This window comes from Myotis myotis, unplaced genomic scaffold (assembly GCF_014108235.1).
Source record: "Myotis myotis isolate mMyoMyo1 unplaced genomic scaffold, mMyoMyo1.p scaffold_m19_p_13, whole genome shotgun sequence".
NCBI lineage: Eukaryota > Metazoa > Chordata > Mammalia > Chiroptera > Vespertilionidae > Myotis > Myotis myotis.
This window is the reverse complement of record NW_023416317.1, coordinates 7,227,690-7,252,115: the sequence shown is the minus strand read 5'-3', so window position 1 is coordinate 7,252,115 and position 24,426 is coordinate 7,227,690.

Below are 24,426 nucleotides of genomic sequence, written 5' to 3'. Positions count from 1 at the left end.
ATAGAAAAAAAAATGTAAAATGTCACACATAAATCCACCTATATGGTGATAACATTAAAGATGAGTGAATCAAACAATCCAATTAAAAGGCAGAGATTGTCAGATTAAAGTACAGAGTAGCCCTGGCTGGTGTTGCTCAATGGTTAAAGTGTCAGCCTGCCTACCAAAAGGTTGTGGGTTCGATCTCAATCAAGGGCACGTACCTGGGTTGTAGATTTGATCCCTAGCCCCAAGCAGGGCTCATGTGGGAGGCAACCAATCAATGTGAGATATTTCTCTCTCCATCTCTCTTTCCCCTCCCTCTTTTCTTCCACTCTCTAAAAATCAATGGAAAAAAATACCCTCAAGTGAGGATTAACAACAATAACAAAAAAGAAGTGGGGGTCTATTTCTCTTCCTTTTGAATTTGGACTGCCTTTGTAATTTGCACTGACTAGTCAATGAGACAGAAGTGACACTTGGAGAGGCCACCATGCTATAGAAGTTCAGGCTAGCCTGCTATGGTCCCTTGGAGAGGCGTGGGAAGATGAGAGGACATAAGGTGAGGATCCAAGGTTTCCTAACCATCAACCAGCACTGAGACCTCAGGCATGTGAGACGGGATTTCTGGAGCCTTTGAGCCCTGCCCAGCCACCAGCTGAATGTAACTTCATGAGGTATTCTTGCCAACACCATGTGGAGCACAAGAACCACTCCGCCTACTGATAAAACTGTAAGAAATAACACATGCATGTGTTAAGCTACTAAAGATACAACTGAAAACAGTTTTTAGGTTTAAAGCTCATAAGTAGAGGAACTTCCAGTAAATGTTGGCTGAGTCTTAATTTCATGTCTCCATAACATTGAAGGCAGGAGGCACCTGATCTTCTGGTCTTTAGCCTCCCAAGGATGAAGCTGGATGAAAGTTAAATTTCTCCGGTTGAAGTAAAGATGGTGGTGGGGAAACTCCCAGAAATACACCTGTTTGGCCTCTAACTACCCCTCAGAGTTTCTCACAGACAGAACGTTTAAGTAACAAAACATTAACACCATTTGAAAATCCACGATTTAAGTCAATACTGTGATTTTACAAACGTGGCAGCTCTGTAAAGACAGAAAGGAAACTGCCCAGGTCATATAAAAAGTTACTGGCCTGTTTGTAATCAAAACCAGGTTGTCTGCGTCTCGTTTAGTACTTCACCCTCAACACCGGGGGGAGGAGGGGTTGAAAACTACTTCATTTTGTGCTCACTCTTTGGGCCCTTTCTCACTGTTACAGGCCAGGTAGACATAGACTTTGGAGCCACCATCCATTGGTAGTTGTGTGACCTTGACCTCTTCAGGCAGCAGAGACAAACTCTGAGTCCCTGATATGACCCCGTTCCCCATGGTGATCAGCCAGTTACCAGGTAGCAGGTTGATTACCTTGAACCACTTCTATCATGAAAGGGGCAGCATTATGTTCTTACTGGAATAGAAACTCATTCTGGATAGAAATTTTCCTTCCAGGCACTCAATGCTTCTGCCAAAAGGACCGTCTCTGAACTTATAGGATGCCTTATTCACATCCATGCTCTTCTACACGCATTGCTCCTGATCAAGGAACTCACTTCACAGCAAATGAAGTGCATCCACAGGCCATGCTTATGACATGTACTGGTCCTGCCATGCTCCTCACCTTCCTGAAGTAGTTGGCTTGACAGATTGGTAGAATGACCTTTTGAAGACTCAATTACAGTGCCAGCTAGATGGCAATGACTTGCAGGGCCGGGACAAAGCTCTCCAAGAGGCTATACTAGCCTTTGAATCAGCATCCAAAATAGGGTGCTTTTTCTTTCATAGACAAGATTGATGGGTCCAGGAATCAAGGGATGATCTACTAACACCCATAGTAATCCACTAGCAAATTTTGTGCTCCCTGTCCCTGCAACCTTATCCTCTGTGGAACTGGAAATCTTAGTTTCCGTGGGAGATATGCCTTCACCAGGAGACACAATAATTGTGATTCCATTGAACCAAAGTTAAGCCTGCCACCCAGTAACTCAGGGTCCCTCATGCCTCTGAATGAACAGGCAAAGAAGGGAGTTACTATGCTGGCTGGGGTAACTCATCCTGCTCACCCAGGGGAAACTGGACTGCTACTCCGCAATGTTAGTAAGGAAGAATAGGTCTAGGTTGCAGAGGACCCCTTAGTGTCTCTTAGTGGTCTTTGTTTTGTGATTAAAGTCAATGAAAAACTATAACTACAAGTAAATTCAGGCGAGATAACCAATGTCCCAGACCCCTCAGGAATGAAGGTATAGGTCACCCCTACAGGTAAAGAACCACAACCAGCCAAAGTGCCTATTGAGGACAAAGGGAATGTGAAAAGGGCATGTGACCCTGTGACCACATGACTAGGTATAGAATTGGGGACCCGAATTGTCATGTGAACTTCTTCATTTTGTTATAAATGTGTGTGTTAAGCTAATATTTTCTCTCTCTCTTATTCCCTTATCATTCTATATAATAAAAGGCTAATATGCAAATAGACCAAATAGCAGAACAACCAAGCAACCAGCCACTATGATGTGCACTGACCACCAAGGGGCGTGTGTGGAACATGGCGGGTGTCAACCACTGCTGGATGGTGGAGCAGGTGAGCGGGGGAGCCAGACCAAGGCAGGGCACCAGTCACTGTTATCAGGGCGAGCCTCTGGTTGTTATGGAAAATTCTTTGCTCCCCCGCACCACGGTCCCGCCTGGCACTCACACCCACTGCCAGTGCCGGCCCTGCTTGCACCTGCAGCTGGCGCCAGAGCCACTGCTCACACCCACTGCTGGTGCCCGGTGCCGGTCCCAATTGCTCGGAGCCATCGGCAGGTGCGAGTGGCCCTGATCACCCCTGATAACTTCTCCACCTCCTCCTGCTCCTGAGGGGCAATTGGGGCAGCAGCTGCCACTTGTACCCGCTGCTGGCGCTGGCCCCAATTGTTCTGTGCCATCAATGGGTGTGAGCGGGACTGGTACCGTCAGCATGTGGGAGCAGCGTGGGAGCGAGGCTCCTGGCAGACAGGGGACCTGGGGCCGCAGCAGGAGGGGCCCTAGATAGATAGATAGATAGATAGATAGATAGATAGATAGATAGATAGATAGATAGATTTCTCTTATTGGTTCTGTGTTTCTAGAGAACCCTCACTGATAAAAACACATGTACTTTATTATTTCAGGTATCTGTATATGCCATCTCAATTTTCCTTTAGACTCTTACATCAATTTCTGTCCATGCAACACTTTAAATCACATTGTAGATACCATTTTCCTTTTACTAAAATGTAAGGACAAAAACTGTTTTTATTCATTTTTATATTCCCATAGCAAACAGCAGATGATCAATAAATATTTTGAATGAATTAATGGATAAAAAAAATCTGCATTACAGCAGACACAGAAGTCCACTTGCTCTTAGCTCATGTCACATTAGTCTGATCAATTCTGTCAATGCAACTAATGGCTGCACTGTGGCTATGCAAAAGGAAAAAGTTTGAAAACAATGGTTTCAGAGATGAGTCACTTATTATAGGATCCATAACCTCATTGTCATTCTTTAGCTAACATCTATTAACTAAAATTCCCCCAAGGGTCTTAATCATAGAGAATCTCCTCAGGTTTCCAAAGTCAGCTACTACAGTGTAGATAGTCTTCAGGCTGAGGGTGCTGAAGAGCTATGAGGGCTTTGAAGAAATGGGAGCAGCTCACAAGGCTCTGTGATTTCTCACCACCAAAGAGCCAGAAAGAAGCCAGGGCCCAATAATCCCCAGTCCATTTGGTGGTGTAGAATCAGTATGGTGGGCTCGTATCTTACTACATCTGGGTTACCTATCTTTAGTAGCTTGTTCTGTCTTCCAATTTTAGCATATTTGCTGAATTGGTGCAAACCAGAAGACAAGCAGTATATCCAGAGCAATCAGCACATATTTCCATGGGCTAATGGGAGTCAATTGCTAGAATTTCATCAGACACAGTCGTGTAATTATCATTATAATTAATAGTAATGATAGCAAGTAATTTTCTAACTAACAAGGGTGAAATCACTAAGCACTCAAAATTGACACATAATCTCAGTCAGATTGTAGGCTCAACTTTGTAGCTGCTTAAGAATCTAACAGTTCTCTTGTCACTTTGAGGAAATTAGTTTGAGGATTTGGGAAAGCCTATATAATAAAAGCCTAATATGCAAATCAACTGAACGGTGGAATGACCGGTTGGCAGGGGGCGGGGCTGGTGAGTGGCTGGTGAGCACCAGGCCAGTCAAGGCAGATGCCAGCAGGCAGAGGGAAGGGACAATGATCAGGGGCAGCGGCGATCAGCAGCAGTGGGGCAATGGGGGGGCAGGGCCGGCTGGCAAGCCTCTAAGGATGTCCCCTGATCAGCCCACCCGGGGAGTGGGCATAAGCCACAGTCAGACATCCCCCAAGGGCTCCCGGACTGCGAGAGGGCGCAGGCTGGGCTGAGGGGCACCCCCACCCCCCAGTGTATGAATTTTCATGCATCGCGTTTCTAGTTTGGTTCATAATAAGTCATAGAATCCCAGAGTCTTAGAAGGTCAGAGCTAAGAAAATGATACACATTCAATCTCTTTAGAAGAGGTTGATATGCATCGATGTGGGGGAATGCTCAAGATATATTGTCAAGTTGAAAACAATAAATTGTAAGACAATACATATAATACCAATTTTTCATAAACAAACAACCACAAAAAAAAAAACAAATAAAAAATATGTTTTCTGAAAAATATGTATTCTCCAAAATAAATATATGTGTTTTGGACTAATTCAGAAGAATGTACCTCAAAATATTAACAGTGATTATTTCTGAGGGAATAAAGTTATGCAGTGATTACAAAAAGAGTACCAATTGTTCCCCCTTTCTGTATGTATGCTGCTTTTGTGATTTTGCAACTCCTCACATCAAAATGTGGAATCAGTTTCTCCTTCCCTTGACTCTTGGCTGGCCTTGTCACTTGTGTTGGCCAATAGAAGCAGCAGGAGTAAAATGTGCCAGTTAGCCCTAGCTGGTTTGGCTCAGTGGATAGCATGTTGGCCTGTGGACCAAAGGATCCTGGGTTTGATTCTGGTTAAGGGCACGTAGCTTGGTTACAGGCTCCTCCCTGGCCCGGACCCTGATTAGGGCTCATGCAAGAAACAACCAATCGATGTATTTCTCTCATATCGATGTTTCTCTCTGTCTTTCCCTCTCTCTTCCACTTTGCCTAAAAATCAATGGAAAAATATCTTCGGGTGAGGATTAACAACAAAAAAGTGCCAGTTACAAACCTAGGCCTCAGTAGGCTTCCACTTGCTCGTGTAAGGCCCTACTCGGCCACCATGAACAAGCCCTGGGCTAGCCTGCCGTGTGATGAGAGACATAACTGTGACACCCCATTGCCATTGCCCTGACAGGCTCTACCAGGTGTACAAATGAGGCCATCCTGGACCTGTCATCCCCCAGCTAATACGCCAGCTGACCACAGACACCTAAGGGAGCACAACTATGATCTTCTAAGCTTAGATCAGATCAGCAGAGCTACCCAGCTCACATTTAGAGTCCTGAGCAGTAATCACTACTTCTTATTTCAAGCCACTGGATTTGGGTGTGATTTGTTATGCAGCAATCATTAACTGATACAACCTAATAATGGTGGTGTGGACACAATGCAATCTAATCCTTTCCTATAATGTCATACTTTTACAATAAGCATAATTGGTTTTTAAATCAGGAAGCAAAATAAAGATTTTTAAAATACCTAACCCTTTAAAGCAGTGGTTCTCAACCTTCTGGCCCTTTAAATACAGTTCCTCATGTTGTGACCCAACCATAAAATTATTTTCGTTGCTACTTCATAACTGTAATGTTGCTACTGTTATGAATCGTAATGTAAATATCTGATATGCAGAATGGTCTTAGGCGACCCCTGTGAAAGGGTCGTTCGACCCCCAAAGGGGTCGCGACCCACAGGTTGAGAACCGCTGCTTTAAAGAGCAGCAACCCGGAGGCCTGAAGAGGAATTGCCCAGCTGCTTAGAACTCTGGCAGCAAGTGACAAAAACTTCCTCCCAAGCTTAAGCAAACCAGCTAACTTACCGGTTCACAGGAACTCTGAGCCCTGAGTGGAATGTCTCCAGTTTGGGTAATGGTTGAATTTAGGTGATGAGGGCATATTTGTCTGGAACACATGTGTTCCTCTTCTGTTACGTTGCTTTTCTTCTGGTTTGGCTTCATCCTCAGGGAGGTGCTCCTCACAGTGAGAAGATGACCATCTACAGGTTTAGCAGCCTCCCTTGTAAAAGAGAATACTCCTTTCCTAAAATCTCTAGCAAAGTCTCAAGAGTAATTGTAATGGGCCCAGTTTGGGCCACATGCCCATCTGTCATTCAATCACTCTTGTTCTTACTGGCCAGGCCTATCACACCCCATCCCTCAATCAGGAAAAAGAGCAGTTACTCAAATGAAAATCGGGGTACTGTTTCCCTAGGAAAGGAAAAGTGATGGTTTGACAGGAGAAAAACACAGAGGTTCGCAGCATCCAAGGACATATAACTAGGAAGTGACCAAATTGGAATGAGCCCAGATCTTCCGACTTCCAGCACAGCCCTGGCCAAGGCCATGCCACATCTCGGCATAATGTGGTATGTTCACTGCTGCCCTTGCCCTCTGCTTGTATCGGGTAAGCAGTCTTAAAATGTATGACATGTTCCGCTGCTATGATACCTCGTGACAAAATACTGTGCTTTCACAAATTAAAATGAAGGAACTGAGCCCATTATTGGGAAGCAACAAACGTTGCATTTGCTCATTCAGTCACTATCTTGTGGCTACCACTACACACCTTAGTCTGTTCTATGACTCAATCAGCAGGTAAATGAAAAGTAATACTGACACCCTAAAAGGGAGTTAAGTTCAATGTCATCTCACAGCCCATCTCTTTCTCAAACCTTCCTGAGTAGAGTAGAAAGATGCCTTATCACAGCAGAAGCACAGGGAGGTCCTCGTTTGATATGTGGAGGAATCTTAGTCTGTAAAAAGAAAACCTTCAAATGGGCTTTTGCTATACTTAAGTAACCTTCATGCTTTTCTCCTCAAGTTTCAGAATATGTCCATATTATCACATCTTTTACAGCTTCTCGTGGCAAAGCCTCCTGATTCACTGTAAAGTAAAAGAAAACTAAGGCCCAGGGAGAACCCAGCAAGTTCAAGTTCACTGCTTGACGAGATGTGTCAGCTCTGATCACGCAGGAGTAGAAAGGATCTGACCCAGTGGGAGGCAGACACATTTTTCTTCCACATATTTTGATATCACATAGAGAAAGCTGGTACATATTGAAAAGAATTTGAGGTCTTCCCCCTCCAATTCATTTGGTAATGAATCATGGACTGCCTTGTAACATTTCTTCTTTCTTTGGTTATTTTTTTTAATATGTTGATTTTTTTTTTTTTCAGAGAGAGGAAGGGAGAGGGAGAGAGAGATAGAAACATCAATGATGACAGAGAATCATCAATCAGCTGCCTACTGCATGCCCCCCACTGGGGATCAAGCCAGCATGTGCCCTGGGCATGTGCCCTGACCGGGAATCAAATCGTGACCTCCAGGTTCATGGGTCAATGCTCAACCACTGAGCCAAAATAACCAGCCGGACTTTCTTTGGTTATTTTGAACTGGAAATTTTAAATTTCTACTTAACTTTTTTCATGCTTGCCATCTCCCCATTAGATAGAGTGCCTTGGGAACAGGGACTCTATCAAGCCAGCCAAGACCAGGAGTTGTTCTCCAATCAGCTGCTGGTAACTGATGGGATGTTGGGAAGTTTGATGCCAGGTCTCTGTGGGACAGGGGTTGGAAATCACTGGTAATTACTGCCACAACCTCCAGCTCCCTTCTCATTTGACCCACAACTTCATCTTTCATGAGACATTAATGTATTCTTTGGTGGTGGTGGTGGTGGTGGTGGTGGTGTTACTCCTCACTCAAGGATATTTTTCCATTGATTTTTAGAGTCAGTGGAAGGGAGAGGAAGAGACAGAGAGAAACATTGCTGTGAGAGAGACACATCAGTGGGTTGCCTCCTGCACACGCCTAGACCAGGACAGGGGATTGAGCCTGCACCAAGACATGAGCCCTAGACTGGAATCAAACCCGGGACCCTTCAGTCTGCAGGCCAATGCTCTATCCACTGAGCCAAACTGGCTAGGCTAGGGCTAATTTGTATTCTTTATTTAGGATTTTAATATTATATATAGATAAATATATAAATGTTAGATATGCAGGTACTCTTTTAAAAATAAATTGTTTTTGTTTTCCAATCAGAAAGTTATCATGTGTTTTGTATTGTAAATTTAGAAAATAAAGGAAAATTATAATAAATATAATATGATAAAGAAAAATGACTATAGCTATGTCATCCAGAGATACCCGTGAGAAATATTTTTGGAGTGTTCCTTGATAGTCAATTTATTTTTCTATTTGGGTGTCCCCTAACTTTGGTTCATGCTAGTTTATAGTTTTAGATTATTTGTACAATGGCATTGTACCTTGAACATTTTAAGTGTAATTATTCTTCAAAAAATGTGTTTATTCCAATCATATTCCTGTACATGGATTTCCATGTGTTGATTTTCAATTTATTTGAGGCTTTACATATATTAAAGTATATTGGTTTTGATTTAGATAACTTTTTATCACTTTCCTTATGACAGTGGGACTTCTCACTGCATTATTACAATGAATAAAATAGTTTCAGGGGTGCAGTTTCCAAACTGGAAAAACATCCTGAACTCAAATGCTGCCAAGATAATAATCTGCATTGCCTTACCAGTGGTCAGCAAACTCATTAGTCAACAGAGCCAAATATCAACAGTACAACATTGAAATTTCTTTTGAGAGCCAAATTTTTTAAACTTAAACTATATAGGTAGGTACATTGTTATTAACTTAATTAGGGTACTCCTAAGCTGGCCTTTGCTAAAAACGTCCTCAATCTGATTGAGGTACGTTCGCTGAGGTCAATCCCTTCCAATTCTCCCATCCTCAACTCGTGCATGAATCGCGCGCCTCCCCCACACTGCGTGTCCCGCAGCCCACCTGCACCGGGTCTCCCGTCGCCCGACCCACCAACACCCCCCACTTCTTCTAACACCACTTCTTCAAAATAGACTCGCCCAGGCCGAAAACCGACTTATGCTCATGGGCCACGAAGTTTCAATCGCACTGTACATGCGCGCCCGCACGTGGTATTTTGTGGAAGAGCTACACTCAAGGGGCCAAAGAACCGCATATGGCTCGCGAGCCACAGTTTGCCGACCACTGGGCTATACTGTTGGAAAAAGAAATAATATTATAAGGAGATGAGAATAGTAGTTAGGTTATGTGTGTCTATTAGAGTATGATCTGGAAGCAAGTCATACCTTTTATTTTTCTTACTGAATTAAGAATTTACATAAAGCCATGTAGTTAACTTTTTTTTCTTATTTCCCTTTAGAGCCTCCACATCCTTGAATCCAGGTGGGAAAGAGTTATGTTACCAACAGAGAATTTCCCTTTAACTTCCCAGCAGGTAACCCAGTCTTCACATTTTATTCAGGAACATTGCACAGAAACGGTCCTCAGAATAAGATCAGAGAGAAAGAAAAGCTAGAACATTCAAGCAATCACTCAAGCTAGGTCACCTGTGGGCATCTTTATTGTTTCATAGACGTAAAAATAAAAAGTTAAGCCCTAACCAGTTTGGCTCAGTGGATAGAGCATCGGGCTGCAGACTGAAAGGTCCCAGGTTTGATTCCAGTCAAGGGCATGTACCTTGGTTGTGGGCACATCCTGGGTAGGAGGTATGCAGGAGTCAGCTGATCGGTCTCTCTCTCATCGATGTTTCTAACTGTCTATTCCTCTCCCTTCCTCTCTGTAAAAAAAAAAAAAAAAAATCAATAAAATATATTTTTTTTAAAAAAAGTTAAGCCTATGATTTGCCATTTTTAAGTTACTTAGTGTTGATCTACATTAGCAGTTCCTAAATTTAATTATGCAGGATAATTGCCTGGGGGCTTGTTAACATTTCAGATTCCCAGGCTTTTCCTCAGACCCCTCAGTCAGATCCATGGAGTAGAGAAGAGGACAGACAGAGAACCTGTAGTGTAAGTTCCCAGGTGATTTCAATGAAACTTATGGAAAACCACTCTCAAGACACAAACAAGTAGAGCTAAAAGTACCTCAAGACACAAACAAGTAGAGCTAAAAGTCTCAGGCAATAACTTGCTGTTTGATCTGCATGATTTGATGTCAAACAAATTGAATGACTTACCTCAATGAAATAGAGCCCCCCACCCAAGCCAACTAATACATATTAAACAGTAACAACGTGGTTGTCCATGTCCTTGGCCAATGGTTTGCAATTCTTACACCATCAAACCACAGGGCTCTGATCACTGTCCACTCACATCCTAGAAATTTCTTTAGTGGCCTCAGCAGCCAATTGGTACATCTGGCAAATAAGAAATAACTAATAGTATTACCCTGGTCATATAGTTCCAGCCAAGAGCAAGAAAATTGACATTTTGGTTGGCCTAGCTGGCTTTAAGATGGGAAAATATACTATGTCTCATTGACATTTTGAAATACTAAAAATAGATCAAGAACCCCTCATATGCTAGTCCTTACTCATGAATCCCTAGAGGATTTTGGTTTGCTAGGAAAGCAAAGTATAAAGCATATCCTTTCTTAAGAAAATCACAATGTAATGAGGACAGAATTTATTCCAAACAACGAAAAGGGAAGAATATAAGACATCAAATAAGCAAGTGAAGGAAAGATCCTAAGTACCAGAGGAATTTGGTGACCAGCAAAACTATATGAGACTTGTTTCTATAATTACATACCCTTGCAGATGGAAACTTGCCTGCAATTGAATAGTTTCTCATGATCTTTATTTTAAACGTCTCATTATAATACTGTCTCTGGAGCCTAGATGGGTTAACCATTTGTGTCTGCTAATATATTTGGGGAACTTTTTTGAAAGTCTGATTTCAACCATAAATCAATCAGGGAGAACTCTCCACATAAAATCTATTTAAAGAAGCAATTATAATTCACCCTCTCCTTCTGGTTGCACTGTGATCATGTTTCAACCCAGCAATCCAACTGTGACTTGTCCAGAAGACTCGTTAACAGAATAGCTGGTCACATACAATAGGGAGGAGACTTTGATCAGCTGCAGCCAGCATCATTTCACTGTTCATTTTGGAAGAACATTTTGGCTTTAATGTAATGGAAACATTAGCATTTAGGAGACAACCCCTACTGAACATTGCTATGGATATAAGTATATTTTAATATTAAATATAACTTCAGAATATTTTTATAACAAAATAGAATTGTTATACTATAATTCCACCAACCCTAAGTGTGTCACATGCACACACACACACATACATAGATATAGTTGTATAACATATATGATAGGAATTAAAATAAACATAAAATTATACATAATACATTTTTATAAATAAGGTACCATGTTATATATACATTATGTAATCTGTTTTTTACTCTACATTTAAATATATTTTTCCAATATCAACATGTTCATCTACAATGTTATTTTTAATGGATAATTTTAATTCTATTGTACAGATCTGCAAAAGAGTTTATTCAACCAGTTCCACATTATGGGACATTTAGATTTTTTTCAGAAATTGTTTCCTATTTTATAAAATATTACAATGAACATCAAAAGGATCAAACGTTTTCTCCAGTATTGATTATATTCTGAGGATAAATTTCTTAATAGGGAATTAGGGGGACTAAGTGTGAGCTTGTAATACATATAATGCCAAGGGCTCCCTGGCCCCAGCCCAGGCCACAAGCATTTGCCTCAGAGAAGAGTAACTATAAGGCAAGCCAGTCTTCTCTAAATAGCATGGATCTCCTGTCTTAGCACACATAGTGCCAACACATTCCTGAGCAGCACGACCTCCTCCCCATCACAGGGAGGTTGGAGAAGGTCAATGAGGTGAAGGGGGAGGAACCCCACCAAGTCCATTTCACTCATTCATTCCACGAGCAGGCATTAAGCATGTACTTCGGGCCAGGTACTGTGTTTGGTGCTGGCAATTCAAATTTTGCTGAGCAGAATTTTGAACAGAGATCATCCAGGTTCTCCTAGACAATCCAGGAAGGGTGTGATGGGTGCTGTGTGAGAGTCTTGTGCAGGGCGCTCTGCAGACACAAAGGACAAGGTGACAGACTCTACATGAGAGGCCGGAGTCATAGAGAAAGTCACCTATTCGCATCCTAATGTCGTTTTCCAAGTCATCAAGCAGACAGGGAAGGACATTACAGTCGGAGGGAACAAATATGCAAAGGCTCAGTGGCATGTGTGAGAACAGAACATTCTGGGAAATGGAATAAAACTGTGGCTATTAGGGAGGACAGAATCCCAGCTATAGATGGGACATGAAGATGGGATTGTGACCTGGGCCAGACATCGAAGGACCCTAAATGTCAGGTTAAAGAGTCAAGACAACAAAAGATTTTTGAGAAATTTTTTCTGAGAAAAAAGATTTTGAGAAAGAGAGTTTTTCTTTTTAAAGACATGATCTCATTTGACCAGACTGTGAGTAGTTAAACATAGGGCTTTGATGTCACTTTAAGCTGGAGACAATAACATCTATCTTAAAGGTTTGTTAAAATTGTCTAGTTATATGCTGCACTCAGTAAATAGTACATGATGCTATAATAGGCATAATAGATTATTATTCATCCTTACAGCAGCCATGCCGAGGAGGCAAGAGGGGAAAGAGCAGTTCTAAAGGGCTGAGTGTCTTGCCTAAATTCCAACAGCTAGTTCATTGAAAAAACTTGACCTCAGCATCAAGCTTTGTGGCTCAGAGACCAGTGCTCCCTTTTTCTAACATCACAATGTATTGCTGGAACAATTTCCCCTGATATTCAGCACAGATGGAGCGAATAGAACCCTCTAACAGAGCCTCTCTCCAGCCTCTCCAGAAAGCAAGGCTAAGAAAAAAAAACAAAGTTGGGGTAACCACTAGCCTTGCTGAAAATAAAACAACCTCAATGGCAAGGCTAACACGGCAGCAATAGTAACAGCATTAACAACCACGAACTTTTATTGAGCACTTACTAGGTGCCAGGCACCACACTTTACATGTCTTATACCATGTAACAACCCACAACCCCCCAAATTTAAGTAATATTCCACCGATAAACCGCTTTCCCAAAGTTTCAGAAAACTAAGTGGTAGATTCAAACATTGGGCCACATCATTCCTCAGCCAGGATTTTTAAACTCTGTCAACATTTTGTCCAAACAACCCAGACAGCCTACCTCTTCAACAACAAAAGGAGACTCTGCATCTTGACAAGAGCCATCATAGGCTTGGACGCAGGCTTTTCCCAGAGTTGAGGCTTCTGCAGTGGTCCCAGGAATCACAGAGTGACCCTGGGATGTCACGTCCGCCTCCTGAAAAGGACAACCTCCCATTTGAAGGGCTGCCTTGGGGACAGGCTCCTTGCTGCTGGAATGGGCTGATAGGAACATCTGCAATGAGTATCACCGCCGGGCAGTGCGTCTGAGGCGGGTGATGAATGGAGGGCCACAGTGACATTTACTAAATCAGGTGGCATCCTCCATGCAGAGGAGCGAGGAGCAGCGGGAAGCGAGACTGATTCGCTGAACCTGCTTTGGCAATCTGTGAAGACTTGATTCCCGACTCACAGCAGGGAAAACATCCTTAAATCTTGCCCACAGAGCTCACCGGGAATGAAATCTATCACGTCACTGTAGGGGGAGAGAGAGAAATCAGCTCTGCAATTGTGCGCTGCGTCCAGTGAGCAGCCACTGCTGTCAATATTTAACGGCCCCTAGATGTGTAATGAGAAGCCGCCAGCAGCCCCTGTGCGTGCAGCGCAGTCCCGGCCAGTGGGCGGGAGGCTCCGCTGCGCTGTGAGCAGCTTTGAGGTGGGAGAAAACAGAGGATGAGAAGAGAGCTTGGCTGGAAGGCTATCAACTGTCAGGAGGAATAAAAGCGGGATTCTAAGAGGGAGAACACACGGCATCCATCTTCCCCGCGGGCAGCCATTGTCTCCCTCAAGCTTGGTATGAGGTCCAGCCTCCTGTCCTGGGGAGGTGGGTCACATGCACAGTGGTATTCATGGGGGGGCGGGGGGCAGGAAAGCTTTAGCAACTCCTTCCCACCCACCCCTTCGCTAACCACATTGCCTACATCATTGGTTCTAATCTTGGGTGAGCTCTCGCTGTGTTCCAGGCACGGTGCCAAGTTAAGTCCATTTGTAAAGCAACCCTCCAAAGCACGGATTACTATTCTCCCTACTTTACAGATTAGCTTTTTAATAACCTGCCTGGGGTCACGCAAGCCATGAGCAGCTTTGCCAGGATCTACAGAGCCTTATAACCTAACCTCTAGGCCAGTGGTTCTCAACCTTGGCTGCACGTTAGAATCACCTGGGGATCTTTTTAAAATCCTGATTTCTGGGCCTCATCCTCCAGAAATTCTATTTCTTTGTTATGGGGTGAGGCCACAATATTAGTAACAAAGAAACAGAATTTCCGGAGGATGAGGCCCAGAAATCAGGATTTTAAAAAGATTCCCAGGTCATTCTAATGTGCAGCCAAGTCTTAGAACCACTGCTCTAGGCTCTCCCACCTCAACTGCCTACAGGTTCTGCTCTAGAAGGTCATTGCTAAATTACTAGCTATGTGGTGATACTGAACCTTTGTTGATTTCCCAGTTCATTCTCCTTACAACAGGATTTATCACAATGTGGGTAGATCTTATTGCCTCTTTGCTTACTCACTGTCACTGTTTTCCCCAATAGGCTGTAAGCTCCAAGCCAGCAGGGCTCCTATGTGTCATGTTCCCCAACAATTCACCAGCACTTAAAACCGTGCCCAGCATGTACCAGGTTTTCCTTACATATTTGTCGAATGAGTGCTTTGCTATTAATGCTCTTGGGTTAAGTAGGTGGATAAGCCATGAGCTTCTCAGAGGCAGGGCCCATGTTTCAGCCATCTCTGTGCCCTGTCGTCTAATTCAGGGCCTGGTCCGCAGTGAGCATGAATGAATGTTCATTGCCAGCTGGTATAGTTTTCAAAGTAGGCATCTATTTTTTGGAGCAGATAAACCTGAGCTCAATCACTCTGTGCGAATTTGGAAGTTACTTAAACAATCCGCTCCACCGTTGCAACATCTATAAAGTGACAGGATTGTGGAGAAGACGAAGTGATAAAAGTCCTGGCACTTGGTCACATTCTAACATTCGTTGTTAAGTTCTTTATCTTCTGTGCCTGGGGTAATGAGGAGCATTATAGCAGAGGCTCAAAATGTTTGTAGAACGACTAGAGGGAAAAATCAGTTTCAGGAGATGGGGCTCCTGGGAGCTCCCAGTCCATACGGCCAAGAGCATGTAGTGCAAGGTTGTGGGTGGCTTAGCCCATTATAGTTGGTTGAAGAGTGGTCTCCTCTCCCAAATTCATGTCTGCCCAGAAGTTCAGAATGTGATCTATGTGGAAATTGGGTCTTTGCAGATGCAATAGTTAAGGATCTCAAGATTTAAAAAAACTATTCTGGATATAGGATACACCCTCTCCCTTCTAAGAGGAAACATCACAGAGCAACACAAAGGACAAGGCCATGTGAAGACACAGCCAAGAAATGCCTGAAGCCACCAGAGACTAGAAGGGTCAAGGTTGCTCCTCTGGAGCCCTCATAAGGGAGAAGAGTCCCACTAAAACCTTTATTTCAGGCTTGTGACCTCCAGAACTACAATAGACTACATTTCTGTTGTTTTAAGCTATCCAATTTATAGTAATCTGTTATGGCAGCCCTAGGAAACTAATACAGTGATGAATGTAGATGCTATTTGAGACTGCAGCTTAACTTACATACATACATACATACATACATACAGAACAACAGCAAATGACCTAAATTTGAAGCAGTTCAGGTTCTCCCCCCTGGGAGCAAGCTCAATGAATAAAAGTCTGACTTCATAGCCAAGATGAATTAGAGAGCCAAGACCTTCTCAAGATGATTCATCACAGGATCTCCTTAAAGAGCAAGAGCAAGATTCAATTTAGCAAAATGTGTTTACTCGCAAATTTCCATCCCACACTTCATGAGCAAAATAAGATGTAATTATAAAACCATTGTCCTTGAATCAGTCACCTTCCTTTTCTCCACCCCATGAAATGAGAAAGCTGCCTATTTGCAGGCATCTTCCCATGTGGCTTTTCTTTAGTGAATGATTCCATTGAAGTATAACAGGTACAGAAACATACACAACATATATAAGTGTGTGTCTCAAAGACATTTTACAGATTGTTCACACCCATGTAATCAGACAAGAAATTGAATGTGAGCAGCATTTTAGAATCTCTCCTCTCCCTCCCAGCCACTACCTTACCCTCTAACACCTTGGATTGGATCAGTGCAGCCAGTTCTGAAACATGTAATGGGATCACATGGCATTCCCTCTGTCTGCCTGTTTGCCTAACATTACATCTCTGAGGTTCATCCATGCTGACGCATGCACAGTAGCTTGTTCTTTTGTATTTCTGAGTAAACAAAACACAATTTATCCTTTCTACTACAGATAAAATTTGGGCTGATTCCAGTTTTGTGGCTCTTAAAAACAGTGCTTCTAAGAACATTCTTCAGTGCACACACACATGAACACATTCCTTTGGGATAGTCAAGACATTAGGGCAAATGCACACATATGTTCCGCTTTCTGACACAGTCCATTTTAGCCAACTTGGTGGATTTGGAGTGGTCTTGCATTATGGTTTTAATTTGCATTTCTATGATAATTAAAGATGTTGGGCACCTTTCAAATACTTTCAAATATTGATTGTTCATTTGGTTATCCTCTTTTGTGAAGTGCCTGTACAAGTCTTCCCGCATAACAAAAAAAATGCTGTCTCTAACATATTTTTAGTTTCAGGTTTTCCACAAAAGTATTTTACCAAGATCATGTGAGAAACATATTAGCTGGCCAAGTCCTAGAACAAAAGGCTGACTCCAGGAATTCTACTTTGCTGTCTGGTTGGAGTGCTTCCCTTTGTTGTTGGACAGACAAGAGCTTTAAAATACACCAGGCTGCTGGGTCTTGAGTTAGGGGTCTATTTTGGGCCACAAAACTGGAGTTACTATTGCAAACAAGCTGTGGAATTCCCCTGGGCACCGCTTGGAGAACATTTTGAATCCTTGGTGTCCAAGTTAGCAGCCGTGTTTCTCCCTCTCCTTTCTCTTATGTACTTCGCATGCAGCACATATGATCCAGGGTCCTTCTAGCCAAACTGATGTAGGGCCTCCACAATGCTCATCTCTTTCTCAGCGGCTGGGGCTCATCCCCCAGAGATCCTGTGGTTTCAATAAGCAGAGGTGAGCTTTCCAACATCAGTCCCTGCAAGTTTCTCCCAGGTCCTATTTTTATGTAAAAAGAATTGCATTTCTTTCTAATTTTCACTTTGCTTTTAGAGAAAATATTTTGTAATAAGAAGTATAACTGGTTGCTTAGATCTGATTTCTGTCCATACTGTGCTCTCTCTACTAATTACTGGAACGGCCAATATGGCTAGTTTGTACTTGTTGATGGTAAAATGACACAATTTTCCAGGATTCAAGTTGTGAAAAAAGTACTTTAAGTCCTCTCGAAGTATGAAGAACTTTTATACTCAACAGAGAGATCACCACTCCTATTGGTGTTTTAGATCTTGGGTCTAGAGGTAGCTAGGTAGGAAAATCCTGGGAAAAAATCTGCAGAATTGAAAATGCAGTCCTCAGGCATTATTAATAGGTGAGTTTCCCAAATACCATTCCGCACTGTTACCATGGAGACACCTGAGAGCAGACACAGCCTGGGAGACACTGGATGCAAGTCAGGAGGGACAAATTTCACCTCTTGGGCCGCCTTTTCCTTCTTGACAGAATGAAGTTCCTACCTGAGATTTACACCATGAACCTAGTGATAGAGATCTCAACCAACACTGGTGACAAATAGCTTTGTTGGTTCTCCTTGCAGAATATACTAATGAAAAAAATAAAGAATATGCACAAAGATTTGCAGACAAGGATGGTCATGACAGCATTATTTATAATGGGACCTTAATGTCAATTACCTAAGTATTAAACAATAAAGGATTGGAGTTATGTGTTATTTTTTCCTTATTTTTGCTTATATGTTTTCTTTCCATTTTCCCACACAATTTCCTATTTAATTAAAATGTACTTTTTTTGCCAAAACCGGTTTGGCTCAGTGGATAGAGCGTTGGCCTGTGGACTGAAAGGTCCCAGGTTCGATTCCAGTCAAGGGCATGTACCTGGGTTGCGGGCACATCCCCAGTGGGGGATGTGCAGGAGGCGGCTGATCAATGTTTCTCTCTCATCGATGTTTCTGACTTTCTATCTCTCTCCTTTCCTCTCTGTAAAAAATCAATAAAATATATATTTTTTTAAAAAATGTACTTTTAAAAATTAAGTAATATTAAAATTAGGATAAAGAAAGGAATACAGAAGAGTAATTGCAAAGAAGCATTTCACAGTCTTAGAGCTAGAGCTTTAGGATGGGACTGGGTGGGGCTGGGCTTCCAATTCAAGTAACTTCCTTTAGAAAAGGAAGATAATGGGACAACAATAGATGAGGCAGCTGGTTCCTACAGAGACTCTTTTGGATAAAAAGCAGTAACAATGGATTTGTCCTTGGGTCAGTGCTAGTTGCCATTTAAGTGCTATTAGATGTCAAACCATGTGCCAGACATGATGATTATGTGTATCACTTCATTTGGGCAAAGATGTGATGCAGGCACCTTTTGTGATCTACACCTCCATCTCCCCTACAACTCCATCCTTCCTAGCTATACTATTTCCCCCACCGCATCCCCAATTCCTACTCCAGGCCTTACTCCGCACCCTCTGTGCTAGGGGTTGAGCGCCACATGCTGCCCTCATCTCTTCTACTCATCTGGAGCATTCTGGACCTTCTCCCCACCCCGAAGTCACGTTGTGTACAGCTAAGTTACCATCCATTCATTCTTCTGATCAACATTGAGTCAAGACCCAAACTCAGATAGGCAAACTCCAGAATCCAGCTCTTCACCTCTCTGCTCTACTAGTCTTGGCGCACACACAAGCTTCATCTACATAGACAGGGGTTCGAATCCCTGTGCTGCAGTTTCTAGCCATATAGGATCTTGGGCAAATCACTAAGCTCCCTAAGCCACACTGCCCTTACTGTAAAAATGGGTTTACCACAGGTAGCTGTTTCATAGGCTTAAGGTAAGGGTTACATTAAATAAGACAATGCAGCAGAAGCCCTTGCACAAAGATGACATATAGACAAATTAGCTTGATTGGTTATAATTGAACTGAAAAATTGGCCCATCAAATCAAGTTTAATTAAAATATACTTAATTAAAACATCCTGAAAACTGCATGGGGGAGGAGGAAAAAGTGAACCTTCATGGAGGAGGAGGAAGGAGAGAACCTGCTTGGAGGAGGAGAAAAGCACCATTTGAACCCTGAACTCAGCCAGCCATGCTGGAAGCATGAAACACCACTTGACTTGCTAGTTAAGTGAGCCATGTTTGGCTTATGCATATTTCAGCATTGGCCAGTTCCAGTTTCAAGAGTCCTGAAAAATACAAGAAACAAAGGACTAGGTAAGGACAATTTTACTTATATAAGTGAAAACTCTTTGTATTATTATTATGAAATCAGTGATGGTCCATGACAAAGGTAGGCATAACACGCGTTTTATGCCATCTGTCATTATTCACAGGCCAGATACCACTTCCCACAATTTAGACATCATGGTGTTCACAGGGGCTTTCTCCTCTAGCCTTTTATTTATATTCTCATGTACTAAAAAGAGCAATTTATTTTCTCACCTTAACGTAAAGTCCAGAGGCAAAGTGATTTTAGGGTGGACTCAAAGGATACCACCAAGGACCTAGTTTCTCCCTTTGTCTTCAGTCTGATTCCTCCCTTGTTGCCTCTACCCTCAGGCTTCACATGGTGGGTGTTTACTAGCTCCAACCTCTCTCTTCATGGATGCAAAGTGGCTGCAGCAGTTCTAGCATCACCTCCTCCTACTGCACCATACGAAGATGAGTCTCTTCTTGTAGCTCCTACAAGAGAACTTAGAAAAAGTGAGGGGGCGGGGGATAGCGTACAAGTATGGTAAAAATTAAATCTAGGTGTGTTCACTTCAGTGTATGATTTCCCAACAACTCTATATATCTCTAATTTTCATGATAAAAAGTTGATGGAAAAAAAAGAAGATATGGAGGTCATTAGTGCCATTCACCAAGTATTCTCAGTTCTCTGCCTTCAAGGCATATGATGAGTTTACTCTTCCCCTCTTCTCTGAATGTGGATGTGGGTCAGTAACTAGCTTTGGATTGTGAGATGTGAGCTGGTGTCACGTCTGGGAGAAGCTCTGTAGGCCTATTTGTTTCAGTGATCAAGGAAGCATGGAAATGAAGCCTCCCTCCACCTGGGTCTCTGAGAGACTGTACTAAAGCAACCCCAGGCAGACCACAGTGGGCACACATCTAAGCAGGAAATAACCCTTTCTCCTTACGCTTCTCTAAGATTTGAGGGATGTTTGTTACACCAGCAACTCTTAGGTCATTCTGACTGATGTAAATTTGATGCTATGCAGGAAAAACAATACTACTCCATTCTCTGAATAACAGGGGGATTTAACCATAAATTTTTAACTCCTTAACCATTCTTAAATAGGAGCTTTCAAGTACACACTCAGAGCAAGCTAAAAATAGTGATTTTGTTTTGGTTGTAAATGGTCTGTTAGATTGTGGTCCAACACCAAACACAATATGCTCAATCTTTTAAAATATATGTGCTGTTAAATAATATTGAGAAAATAATTCCAATTGCTGCATTTCTTTTTTTCTTCTCCTCCAAGAATGTATTCCAAAATAGTGTCAGAGCATTTGGCAAGAACCACTGTAAAATGCTAGAATCTGTCCCATTAGCTGATTGCTCATGACACAGAAGGGAGACATAAGCAGCCAGTACATTGTAAGGTAGATCATTGCTCATTATATCTAACTGCAAGACAAAGAGAAGGAGCAAATGTACCAGCCCTTGGGAAGTTTCCAAGAAGCTATAATAGGAAAGTGGAATTACAGTGAATTCACCAGCAATATCAACCCGAGAAGTAGATGACTTCTCTTCACTACTTAGAGGAAATCTTTCTGAACTACTCAAAACCCATTGCACCAATTCCACAAGCGTTACCTGTGTGGCAAGTGGCACTTGGTAGGTCAGTATTGGATTTTTAAAAGTAACTCAAGTGACCTAGCAAAAGAGAAATCATTTAAAAGTGAAGAAGTCTCCTGGAGTCCAAATTCAATGTGGAAAAGATTCTCTGAGAACAGAGAAAGAACAGGTAAATGGCCAGATGGACAAGTCTGTATGTTTTGGCAGAAAAAGATCACAGAACTTCTGGTTAATGCTGGGTCCATGTTGACTACAGCATGGGAGTGGCTTGAACCCCCCTTGAGGCCCCACCCACTGTGTTACCTCTCAGAAGTTCCTTTAGCAGGTATCTGAAACCTTCGTACTTGTCTACATAGACTTGGCATCCGTACAGTCTTGGGTAAGTTACCTAAAATTTCTGAGCCTCAGTTTCCCCATCTATAAAATAGGAATAAGACTGTTGTAAAGATTAAATGACATCAAAGTATAAAGTTCTTAGCAAGGCCTGGAACATAGAGTTCAGTAAATGTTAGTTGCTATAATTATAATTTTTATGTCTTTCTTGTGTGTCTTCCTGTGTATGTTTGCCAGCCTGTTCCTTTCTAACTCTTCAAGGGCTCAAGTCATTTTTTTCTGTCCTCTTTACTTCAATGATATTGAACTATGTGCCAGGCACTGTCCCCTAGGTTGGCGACAATGATGAGTAAGGCAGATTTCCTTGTCCTCAATAGACAAAACACGGAATATAATGTGGTCAGAATGTAGGCTGTGGCACCATGGAGGAGGGGCACCCTGAGTTGGTCTGGGTTCTGGCTGTCCTACCCTAAGTAGGTAATATTTGAATGACATCCTCTCCGCAGGCCCAGCTCCACCCCTAACAGGGCCTGCAAACACCACTCTACCCACTCATATTATAAAACTAAAGCAAAACTCCCCACCCAGCTTTCGAGGCTATGAAAACTGGCCCAAGGAAAGCGTTCGGGAGGCACAAGTATCCCTAGGCCAGCGGTTCTCAACCTGTGGGTCGGGACCCCTTTGGCGGTCGAACGACCCTTTCACAGGGGTCGCCTAAGACCATCGGAAAACACATATATAATTACATATTGTGTTTGTGACTAATCACTATGCTTTAATTATGTTCAATTTGTAACAATGAAAATACATCCTGCATATCAGATATTTACATTACGATTCATAACAGTAGCAATATTACAGTTATGAAGTAGCAACAAAAATAATTGTATGGTTGGGGGTCACCACAACACGAGGAACTGTATTAAAGGGTCGCGGCATTAGGAAGGTTGAGAACCATTGCCCTAGACTCTAAGGCCTTGGACTGGGGCTAGAGGTCAGCACAGTTTTCTTGCTTGTGTGTTTAGACATGTTCATACCAAAAGCCATAAGGATAGAGCTTCTATTCCAATAATATTGGGAGATCAATTCCATTTGCTGTCTCCCCTTCTTTCTGCAGTTTCTGCACTAGGCGTTTCTCCCTGCAAGCCCACCATAAAGCTGCACTAGACTGTCGCCCTGCATTTCAGTCTGGATTCACTGCTTCAGCCGAACCTGACGTTCTATTAGTGAAGCACAGAGCTTGACTGGGTCAGGATAGTCCTGCTTCATGCCCACTATTCAAGTGTACTTGTTAATAGCACTACCTTTCACTTTCAAAAGTGCCCAACCTGGAATAGTAAATTACAAGTAAACATTCAACCTTATTCTAGTAAATCTCTCTATATTAAAAATAAATAAATAAATAAAAGTTTAAGGGTATTTTGAGCCTGAAAATTCCTTCAAATGATAAGAGAAGTTGAACTTGTTTTCAATATTATTCATATTGATAGAATCATGGTGATAATAAAATTATATACCACCTATTAAAAAGCAAATAAGCTGGTCATTATGCTAGGGGCTTTTCTCATTTTATCTCATAAATAAACTTTATCGTTACATTTTTGGCTACTTTCTACACATGTGGGAATGGAACACAAGACAGGGAAGCAGCTTGCTGAGGAATCATTGAGGGGTAGGTGGAACTACGCTGGAAGGGGAGGCAAAGTCAAGGTGCCCAGAGGGAATGGGGAAGATGCTAGAAGGAGAGACAGGCAAAGAGGGACAAAGCAGAGACAATGAAGTCTGGCTGGCTCAAGGCCAATCACACTCCCTGGCTAGCACCTTGCAGAAGTTGAAATACGGATACTTGTTGGCTTTGGAGCTTGAGTCAAACATTCAGCTGCCCAGACGAGGCCCTGGAGTCCACTGGCCCTGGAGCGCTGGGATGCAGACTCTGCAATAATGACGTTTCTCCTCCTCTCAGCCACCCCTCTCCCCACACCCTGCCCCAGCTCTTCCTTAGCCTTGTGCCCTCTCTCAAGAGCTCTCTGGAGCAACATCAAATTATAACGATAAGCATGACTTATAAAATCCAAGCATCAGAAAAACAAATTTGAGAGTTGTCATGGCCTGCAACACCCGTGATATGGCTCAGTGGCTGAGGACTAATTTCCTGCCTCTTCCCAGAGTAGTCTCCTGGCTAAAATGAAGCCTGGGCAGTGAATCCAAGCCCTGGGAGACAGGTTCCAATCGCCCTTCTTTCATTATTCACACTCTCCTACCAGAGCACAGGAGTCTCCTTTCCGCCATCACAGTCAATCTAATCCCTCCAGGTTTTCACTACTAATCACAGCTGCATAAAGTTTAATTTAATGTAATTTAAAGTAACACTGCCCTCTGGTGCCTCGTTGCCCAAGGGGCCTTTTGGGGGAAAGGTGTATTTTTAATTAAAACAAAATGTATAATTGCAGCACCTTATTGACCTTTATGCTGGGGAGGAGAGGGCATGTTTCTTGTTTCCCTCCCTTCATCATTTATCCAAGTCTTTTGCTGCATTGGTTTCCATCATTGATAACTGCTGGCCAAGGAAATCAGCTCCAAGGGCGGACTGCAACATCAATCCGCGTGCGATTATTTGAAAGCAGCATATGGACGGAAATGGCAAACAATGAATCCCGGCCGGCCAGGAATGAGGAGTGCAGGAGAAACTGAGTAAGAAGTCAGGAAATGAAAAAAAGTTATTGAAAAGACTTGCCACAGCTGTCTTGGTGGTCGCACTAGCCTTGGTTAATGGGAAAAACAATCCTAGAGACCCCTTTAATTGC